The sequence below is a fragment of the Eulemur rufifrons genome, chromosome 9 (genome assembly GCF_041146395.1).
Source record: "Eulemur rufifrons isolate Redbay chromosome 9, OSU_ERuf_1, whole genome shotgun sequence".
Classification (NCBI taxonomy): domain Eukaryota; kingdom Metazoa; phylum Chordata; class Mammalia; order Primates; family Lemuridae; genus Eulemur; species Eulemur rufifrons.
In genome coordinates this window covers 42,574,435-42,585,340 of record NC_090991.1, presented here as the reverse complement: position 1 = coordinate 42,585,340, position 10,906 = coordinate 42,574,435, and positions in this window count along the sequence as shown.

The window sequence follows — 10,906 nt, the reverse complement described above, 5'->3', positions numbered from 1 at the left end:
GAGCACTAAATAGGTAATATTTTTGAGTTACAAATTTTCTTCTGAGATCTTTAAAGGGCAAATTTAAATGGGAAAAGGAAAAAAATACAGAAACAGTGAAGTAAAGGAGAGGCTTTTGCTTTATGGCTGTGCTGAGAGATGTGCTCAATAAACTGCACCTGTGAGGATTCCCAGTAGCATTGTGTGTTTGTGTGTGTGTGTGCACAGGCATATGTGTTTGCCCATGTATGTGCATATGTGTATGTGTGCATGCAGTGAAATTTACCGCATGGGAGAATGGGCATGTTGGCTCACTTAGCTTTTTTGAAAACTAGTAGGCAGACTCCCCAAGATGTTAAGGGAATGGTGTCCTCAAATATAAACACATAAACACAAATAGGATGTATGGAGAAATACCCTTGTTTAAGAACAAGGCAGGCCTGGGTTTGAATCCTGGCTCCACCACCGGCCGATTATAATTCCTCTGAGCTTCAGTTTCCTCATGTGAAAATTGGTAGTAATAATAGCTCTGCAGCAGTGTTGTCGGGAGGATGACATGAAATTAAATGTTAGTGATTTGTGGTTAGGAATGAGGCTTTCACTCCTTACCACAGCCAGGGCCGTCTATCTTCTTTCCTGTCTCCATCCATTCTTAGAGGGATAGTAGAGCATGAGTTTGGGAGTTAATTGATCTTCAGATAGGAATCTTGATTTTGCCATTTAAAAAATTGTGATCTCAGGCAAGTTATTTCCTGACTGAGCCTCAGAGGTAAGGACACCTACCATGTTAGGTTACAATGCAGAGTAAAGCACATGGTTTATATTTAGTTCCTGCCACAGCAACTGGCAGATAGGAGATATTCAATACAAACTGTTTTGCTACAGCATATGTTTCTTAAATGTTATCGACCTCACATGCCACAGGTAAATGGGGGGATTGGGATAACATAGAAGTTATGTTGGTTCCTATGCAATATTTTTTCCCAGCACGTTAATGTTCTGAAACAACCAGGGGCAAGCTAGCTCACAATAACTACCTCTTTAATAAGAGGAAACCTTAGCACTCTACAAAGGCCTTAAGGAAAAGGCCGAGACTAGACAAAGCTGCCTTCTTTAGCTGACTGATCTAGCGACTTTGAGAACCACTATGTTGTTCTTTTGTCAAGCTTTCTGAGGGTGCCGTTGAAGAACCTGTGTAAACATTTTCCTTTGTACTGGAAGGATGGATTAATGAAGAATGCTGCTCTTTAAAATGAACGTTTAATTTTGATGCACCTTGTCCCTGTTAGAGGTGAATGCCCTCCAGGACCTCTGTCTCGAAAGCAGCAGCAGGAGCCCTGGCCAGGGTTCAAGGCTGAGACACGGCGTGCAGATGCTTATGTGAGTTGAGGTTTAGTGGGGCTAATATTTTATTAGTTTGACATCGTTTTTGTGAGTGCTCTGATTACAAAGTTGCATAGGTTTTTAGTAGGCTGTACCAAACCTACATTTTTCCCCACCAACCCCGTTTTTGGGGGGCCTGTGACCATTGGTAGACCATGGAAGCTTCTCAGGAACACATAGATGGTGTGATAGCAGAGACATCTGTCTACATTCCCTTTCCCTCTAATGTTCTCACATACTTAGTATAAAAAAAATCCAAGCAATCAATATAAAAGTGTAATATGTACATATAAATGGAATCATGAGAACAATAATGAAAAAAACTATTCACAGTTATTGTGTACTCTTTACACATTTTAACTCATTTAATTCTCACAACAACCCTCTGAACTAGGGGTTGATATTACACCCATTTTATGAATGTGGAAATTGACATCTATAAGTAACACGAGTAAATTGAGATTAAATAACATGCCCAAGAGCACCCAGCTAGAAAGTGGGGGAGTGAAAATTAAAACCTGTACTTTTTCTATGCATTTAAACCCATACATCAGGTGGTTTTGTTTAGTTGGTCTTTTAATATAAATGGGCTTCTACTTACATTGTTTCTCTAATGTAAAGGCTTTGCCCTGTTAGAAAGCCTAAGTAAGAAAAAGCTGTTAGTAATTCACAGCTATTTACATTTCACAAGTCTCATATTTCATTCCAAGAAATCAGGCTCATCAATTATTTGCATTTGGTAACATCTTAATTATACAAATAATTAGCCTTGAGACTAGACATGAACATGAAAGTATAATGAATAGTTTTGCTAATTGCTCTTTTCTGTATGGACAGTCACTGGTCTGTAGTAGTAACAGCTCCCATGTTCAGCTTGCTAAATTCTCCTAACTTGCACTTTGTGGAAAAGTCCAAATTAGAGATAACAAATAGATTCCCTCTCTCATGCCAACCCTAGCCCATTGATTAGGATGGTTGGGAGCACTGTGTTGAGAAGCATTCTGGGGCCTTCCCCAATGAGTCTGTGTGCCACCAATGAGACTTGGGGTTGGCAGCCTGTGAGCCAGACATTTGCCTTCTCTGGCCTGAGAGTTGAGAGGAGATCTGACCTCAACCTCGGAGGTCGGAGCATCATACTTTCTGCTTCCTCTATAAATCCTGCAAATGTGCTATGTTCTGTGGGGCGTGGGTAGGAAAATGAGTCAGATGTGGATTCTGTCCTACCAAGAAAGGCACAAATGGCCTTATACCAAGTAAAAAATGTGAAGTGCCCTAAGAGTAATAGGGAGTGGGGCAGAAGGGATCAGAGGAGAAAAGGGATTATTTATAGTCACAGGAAGGCAGGTGCAGAAATGGAGCAGAGAGTGAATCCACTGTTCCTTTTGTGTGGGTCTCAAAGGACAGATAGGAATGGGGGTGGCAGTGAGCGGGGTGAGGAAGGTTCAGCTGTTTTTCCCCATTTTTGGGCAGATGATGAATCACCTGCTGTAGCAAGGAGGAAATGTGAAACAGGAGCATGTATAAGGGAAGAGTTTAATGTGGCTGGAATGTTGGAAAATAAAGGAAGGAAAGGCTGGGAAACAAGGGCAGGCCCAGGTTATGAAGGGCCTGGGAACACCAGATTAGGAAAGTTCTAGAACAATGTTTCTCAAGGTATGTCTACAGGATGTTCATAGTTGTTACATAACAAAAGGATCCTGTTGGACCCTGTTGTCAATTATGTTTGAGAAACATTAAATTAAAAACAAACAGCTTTCTACACCACAGAAGTTTTCAGAGCGTTCAAAATGTACACTGCACATATTCAGAGCTGACGCACACTGTGCATCCCCAAGAAGGACCTGTCGTTTGCAAACATCCCAGACTTGGTGATCACAGCAATGTTTTTCTTGGAGCACCTCATGAGATGAGCATCACACAGGGGCTTTATGGAAGTAGTGGCCATCTAGTGGCATGATACCCATGGGTACACAGTCAGCATTAGTGGCTAATTGACCCAAGGACTGATCTAGGAACCTGTACTATTGTTGCAGGGATAGGGAGAAAATTAATTATTTGCCCTAAAGAAAGCATCAAACAAGAAGGTTTCCCTGTCCCTCTCCCCCAGCCCTTCCCCATCATCCCCCCATTTTATCATAATAAGGATCGGCCTGCAGCTGCAGACCTTTCATCCCCTCTTCAGCCAGGCCCAGTGGTCCTGCTCTCATTCCAGAGCTGCTTCCCACCCTGATAAAACCTTGCCTTCCTTTCAGGTCTCTAATGGTGCCCTTTTCAATCTCCCATCTGTCATCCTGGATCCCAGACCCCCTGCCCCCTGACCCCTCCCCAGCCTGCCTGGGCTCCTTTGCCACTGCTCTGACCTCCACATGCTTTGGGTGCTTCTGGTTCTCCTGGTAAACCTCACAATGTCCCATCTCAAGCCACTCATGACCCTGGTGTGACTGTGGCTCAGCTCCTGCTACTTGTCCAGAGGCAAAGGCACTTGTGTATGATTTTCTGAGGAGCTGGGCTCATACACGCCTGATAAGCAGCCTTCTGTCACCTTTCTCCGGTTGGGGTGGCTTCCAGGTGAGATTCCATAAATCTGCTTGGAATGGATGAGCAAGTAGCTTCTATATTTAACATCATTTAATTATCCTCTGTGGAAGGGAAAAGTCTTAGTGAAGACATGTTTTGAGCTGCATTTCCAAGGAGCTTTAGTCAATTGGGCAAAATTGGATGGGATCACACGACTGTCTAGGAGTGAATCTCCAAGCTTTAGAGGGCTGTTAGGTTGTTCAACAAGAAGCTGACTGTGGTGAGATTAAATGAGGCTGGGTGCGTGGGCAAAACTGTGGCAGATAAACTCTGATGGGAAATAAGCGACAGGGAGAAAACATGCCAACTATAGGATGAGGTGCTGCCACTATGAACCCACTGTTGTGACCCAGGAAAGGAACTTGGGATTCATTGCAGAGTGTGCAGCAAAGACTCTGGACCCAGGATGGCTAACCAATTTTTGGAAACTGTTAGGAAGAATAAGGGTGACGGGCAAAGAAGACGTTACCTTACTTTTGTTTCAAACAGTTTGGAATATGCAGTCCTGGTTGATAGATTTCAAGAAAGAATGAATGACATTCACAAGGCATTTCAAGCGATCAAGAGGCTGGAGGGGCTCCTGTATGAGGCCAGGATGGAGGCTGGAGGTTGACAGGGCATATATGCTACAGTTTAGGAAATTATGAAAGGTACAGACAGTCTGAGCAGAGACCAAACCCCGGCTTATTAGAACTAAGAGGTATCCTGAGATTTTCTCAAGATTTTAAACAAGTAAAAAAATGGTTACTAAATGTATGGAAGTCATTACCCCCCAAGAGGTAGCATAGGCTAAAAATAGAAATGGCTTCAAAAATGACTTACATAACATTGTGATGGCTGGCGCTGTCTTATACTGAGGGAAATCTGATTGTTGTAGGTGACAGGGACGACAGTTCTTCCCAGCACACAGTTCTACACTCTATCAGTGGAGAAGATTTAGGGTTGGGCCACACAAGACAATCTTACTTTAAAAAATAAAGTGAGATTGCCTATATGAGTGTGTGTGTTGTCAGTTATCAGGGGCCCACCTTATATTAGCGAGCCGGCTAGGCACTTTATATACATTATCTTTGATCCTTACAATAATACAAGATATAATAATTATCCCATTTCATAGACGAGAAAGCAGAGCTTAGATAAGTAACTAGCTCAAGGTCACATGCAGCAAATAAGTGGGGGGGCTGGGACTCGAAGCCTGTGCATGCTCTTGATCAACGCTGTACTGCCCATTTCTTCTGTTCTTCTGTCTCTCATGCCTAAATTTAGTTTAACACCACCAGCCAAAATTCCCAAAATGGTACTTTTATCCTTTGCTCGTTGCTGAATAAACTGCCCTTAGTCATTGGAGGACCAGTGCATTTGTTCATATTCCTCAAAAAGCTGAAGTACGGAGCAGGAGAGAAGGGGCAACAGGGTTCCTGGTGCTGAGACAAGAAGGGAAGTGAGAGAAACTAATATCGAGGGCCTAATAGGGGTCAGCCATTTCATGTGTTCTGTCGTGTATTGTAATAATCATAACACCTATTTAAATTCCCATTTTAGAGTTAAGAAGACTGAGTCTCAGAGATTATGTAAAATACCTCTAAGAATCCATAGTACGTAGCAATAGACCCAAAATGTAAAGCCAAAGCCATCTCCCTGGAAGCAGGGAAGACCACTCCAACTCTGCTCTCCTTCCTTATAGGAAGGTGACATTGTAGGTTACTTTCATTGTCACAAACTCCAGAGGGCTCTCTGCCCAACACTTTTGCTAAATCGATAGCTGGTAGAGGCTGAGGAGTTCCTTGGTGTATAGAAATTTGGGTTGGAATTTTATCTGTTGAATGGATTTTGATTTGTCCTGCCCTTCATCTTGTCAAGATTTTTTTCATAGTCAGGTCTAGTGCTAGTTTTTTAACAAGACAGATAGATCCTCTGATTCCTATAACTCAGGGCTTCTCAACCTTGGCCTATGGACATTGTGGGCAGGATACTTCTTTGTTGTTGGGGGCTGCCCTTTGCATTGTAGAGTGTTTAGCAACATCCCTGGTCTCTGCCCACTAGACATCAGTAACATCCCCCAACCCCACCAGTTGTGACAACCAAAATGTCTGCTGACCTTGCCAAATGTGGCCTGGTGAGGGCTAAGGGGCAAAACCACCTCTGGCTGAAAACCACTGCTGTAACTCAAGGGAGGGCAACGTGGTCTCCTTGCCTTAAACTCAACAAGCCAACTCCCCCCACCCAGGAATGTAAGGCAGGAGAGGTGGTCAGGTGACACCTGTGGGTGGAGTCTGGGCCTTCTGGTTTGGGGGAGAGCACGGAGCACACAGATTGCTGGCCCCGTACTTACTTGATGCCCCCACGAGACGTTAGAAATGTAGAGCTTTCAACGTGCAGATGGCTCGAGCTGCTTAATTACCAGCAGAAAGCATGCTAACATTTTCCTTCCTCTCCCTGCCTGCAACAGCCCGCCAGGAGCAGTGGAGGCATTAACAACGGGGAGCAGTTGCCCTTTCCCACATCCTTATCACACACTAATTATTTTATTCTGAAGAGACAAAGTAGAGAGAATGTAACATATGATTCTGACGACAAATGCTTTTTAAAAAAAAAAAAAAAACTGTCTGCTTTTCCTAGTGACTAGAGCATAGGAGCTGGTTGCTAAGCAACTGGGAAACTGCAGACTCTTGTACTGGCCATGCTGGTTTCGGAAATGAGCCATAAATGGAATTCCCCAGTGAGAAGGGATCCCATACCATTGCCTGGTTGCCATGGACACCATACATAAGTGATGGATCCTGGGTTACAGGCCCTGCTTAAGAAAAATATGTTGCCTCCACTTAAGGCTTGAATGGTATGAGAAAGGTATGGAAGGCTTCTTACCCTACGTTATCCATGCGGGCATGTCCCGGCCCCTTCCCCAAGGGCTGCCCCTGAACGAAAGGTCTGAGTCTAAGTGGCTGAGACATTCCATCCAGTTTCAGCTCTGCTTTTATTTAATCTGTTCCAGTCTTTGCTGGAGCTGGAAAGGAGTCTGCAATCTGGAAAGCAAATTTTTAAGCAAGAAAAGATGCTTCGGGTGGCAGACAGGCTGTCTATCTGTCTGTCATCCATCCCTGTTAGGGGGCCACCCAGAGCCAAGATCAGGCGCAAGGGCAACTCTCTATGTTCACACGTTCTATTGGAATTTTGCAAAGCAAGAGATTAGCGGAGAAAAAGACAATAGCCGTGACTCCAAAATGAAATTGGCATGTCGTGCAGAGCAAGGCACACAATAGGCGACTGCAATTCTGTCAGAAATTAGAAACAGACTTCAGATAATAGGAGTGAAAAATGTGAGGCAAAGACAAAGATGTGGAGCTCAAAACACAGAGAGGTGCAGGTTTTATGGGGCTTCCTCCGGGAAACAGCAGAACAGACACGCCTTGTCGTAGCATCGCCAAAGATATCCTCGTGGACAGGACACTTGGGACAGTAGATGCTGACCCTCAAGTGTCATGAGGAGACTGAGGCCCAAAGAGCAGCAGTGATTTGCTTGAGGCCACAGAAGATAAACAGTTCCGAATGGCTGTAAAGGACAACTCTGCATTTCTCATATTGTTGCATAACACGTTGCCCCCAAACTTAGCAGCTTAAAACAACAAACATTTGTTATCTTAGAGTTTCTGTCAGTCGGGAGCATCTTAGCTGGGTGCCTCCGACTTGGGGTGTCTCAGGAGGCTGCAGCATCTCAAGGCTCTGCTGGGGAAGGGTCTGCTGCCAGGCTTGAGCCCGTGGGTGCCCGTGGGTGAGCCTCTGGGTCCTCCCTGGCTGTCACCTGGAAACTTCTGTTCCTTGCTCTGTTGTTCTGTCAATCGGGCAGTTTACAGCATGGCAGCTGGCTTCTCTCATAACTGGCTTCTGTCATCACCAAAAAGCACCCAAGACAGAAGCCATAGTCTTTTTCAATCTAAGCTCACAAGTGGAACCCCATCATTTTTGTTATCTTTTATCTGATAGAATCAAGTCACCAGGTGCAGCCCACACTGAAGGGGAGTGGATTCCATGAGGGCCTGAATGCCAGGAGGTGGGACCATTGGTGGCCATCTCGGAGGCTGCCTACCACAATAACCAAGCACAGTTCCCAGAGAAAGCTCATGCAGGGAGAGAGTAGGGGTGGGCAGGGGAGACGAGAGAGGGGAGAGTATGGGGCCTGGAAGGGGCAGCTAGGGAAAGCCACAGGGAGAAGCGAGGAGAGGAAAGATAAATGTGAGGAGAAGTAAACAGTAACACAGAAGAAAGAGAACCCGGTCCAGCGGGGACAGGGAAACGGTGGGGAGAGGGAACTGGTCGTTGGGATGAAGGGCATACCTGGTAAGAAAATAGAGAAAATAGAAAGGGGGATGGGGAGTGGACAGGAAGTGTAAGAAGGAATAAAGAGCAGCAAAAGAGGAGTGGGAAGAGGGGGCGTGGGAACGGAGGGGGAAGAGGGCCGGAAGCAGGGGGCAAGGGGCTCAAGCAGACGGTGCAAGAGAATAGAGGGAGAAAACCGTTAGTGGGAGGCGAGTTGGGGGGAAGAGTGGTGATAGGGAAACACTACGGAAGACATGGAGAAATGGGAGCTATTTTCAGGCTGGGGCTGAAGGTAGCAACTGGGGAAAATAACAATGACAGGAAGAAGAAGGATTTATTGCGTGCTAAGAATTTCACGTGTTACCTCATTTAGTCTTCGTCGCCAGCCAACACTGTAGATGCTGTTATTTATAGTATTTCAGAGATGAAGAAATTGAATTTTAAAAGGATTATGTACCTGCCCAAGGCTGTACAGCCAGAAGGTGGCTGCAGGTGCCTGGAAGCCGGGCTGGGCGTCTTCTTGCCGGCAAACCAGCCCCACCCTCAAAGTCGTTGTAGCCAAGGTAGAAGGGGGCTGCGGGGTGGGTTATTCCCTTATCCTAACTGTACATGGATGTCAGCTCCCGTCTCTTCTGCCACCCCATGGGCCCCCCAAGTCCCAGCACAGAAGGGTGGTTTCCTTGCCATTGGCTGTAGGCTCATCAGAACATGAGGTTCAGGGTGAGTGCCTCGGTTTATCACATGGGTCCACATATTAAAATGAAGCCCTTCTGCTATACCATGTGGTTCTATCTCCATACCTGCATTGCAAAGAGCCACAAGGGCGCTGTGTATTGTTCTTCAAACCCCCTACTGTGCCTTAAGCAGGTATTCAAAAAACTTTGTGGAGCCAAATATCTGCCTTTACTGAATCCAATGGGAAATTCTGCTGCAGTGTAGTGGGAAAAGACCGGCGCTCTCCCCTAGGCCAGCTCTTCACTAGCTGTGCAACACTAGGCAAATTACTTAACCACACTAGAATGCAGTGTCCTTATCAGTGAAACCGGTTGGCTTGATGATCTTTAAAGTTTTTCTAGCTCTGAAATGTCACAAATTACATATTGAGGACAAGAACTAGGAGTGAAAGTAGAAATGGTCAATGGATCTGATATGGATACAGGCTGCCACTTCAGCAGACCTGACACAGAACCCTTCTGCACTGCATTTTGCCAAGATGCCAATTTATCCATACGCATCTCAAGGGAAGTTCAGCTCAAATCTTTTGAGACTCCATGAGCTTAATTTTCTTTGTCACTAAGATCCCTCTCTGATGCAATGTTAGGAACCTTTAAGGTTTATCAACCCTTAAAACAATAGGAGACCAGCTAGGGCATGGCTTGTTTAGCTGCCAGAGTGCCATTAGGGACAGAGAGCAGCAGAACTCAGTGGAGACAAGAAGATCCAGGACTTCCAAGAGAGGTCAATGGAATTAAATGCCTGAATTCAATTGCACTTTTCAGTTGTCTCCAGGTTTGGAGCTGGTACCTAGGATAAAAGACACACCTCTGAGTTGTACCACCTGAGGGCGAGGGAGCTGGGGTATTTATATACCAACTCCCTCAGCCATTGGCCAAGGGGTGCTTTTGGGGTTGGGGTGGTTGTTAATTTCATAGCACTTCCGTCTCCTGTAATACATGGACAGGGGCTACCGAAACCCAAGAAAACTTTCTGGCAAAGAGATGTAAGTGCTGGTAGTTGGCAGCCGAGCCAGTGAGTGTGTGCTGAAACGTAAGGACTGAGAGGCTGTGGGCAGGACATCTGCTACACTCAGCTTCTTGGAACACGCGTGAGGAAGTAGACTCCCCGTTGCTCCCGAGAGGCACCAACAGCTTTTATTGGGAAGTGTCTTCTATGTGCATTTCCTGCAAGCCAAAAAAAGTTTTTAGAGATTTATCATTCGGGAAGTGAAGAATTTTCCATCAAAAATGGCGATGTCACATACTTCTGTTTGGCCCTGGCTACTTGGGCAAGTTACAGATGGTCTCCCTGCCACACTCATGGTCCACAGTGTGCCCAGGGATACGTAGACACTTTCAGAAAGCATCTAAGGGACAAGCCTGTGCTAAGCATGGAAACCCACTGCTGGCAGATTAAAGACCATCTCGAGACTAAAGGCTGTACACGTTTGCTTCCATGTCCTCCGTCCACGGAAAATGACCTATGGGAGCATATTGAAAAAGGCTCGATGGTCATCTATTTGTTGTGGCCACTGGCTCCATTTCCTAGCATTTCTACATATAAAAAATATTTTAAGGGAAAATACTTCACTTTCCTAATAGTAAGCCTGTAAAAATCTTTTTGGTTTGCAGAAAATGCATGTAGAAGACACTTCCCAATAAAAGCTGTCGGTGCCTCTCAGGAGCAACGGGGAGTCTACTTCCTCAGGCGTGTTCCAAGAAGCTGAGTGTAGCAGATGTCCTGCCCACAGCCTCTCAGTCCTTACGTTTCAGCACACACTCACTGGCTCGGCTGCCAACTCCCAGCACTTATATCTCTTTGCTGGAGAGTTTTCCTGGGCTTCAGTAGCTCCTGCTCATGTAGAGGTAGAAGTTCTGGGAAATTAACACCCGCCCCTACTCCTGAAGCAGCCCTAGACCAATGTCCGAGGGAGTTG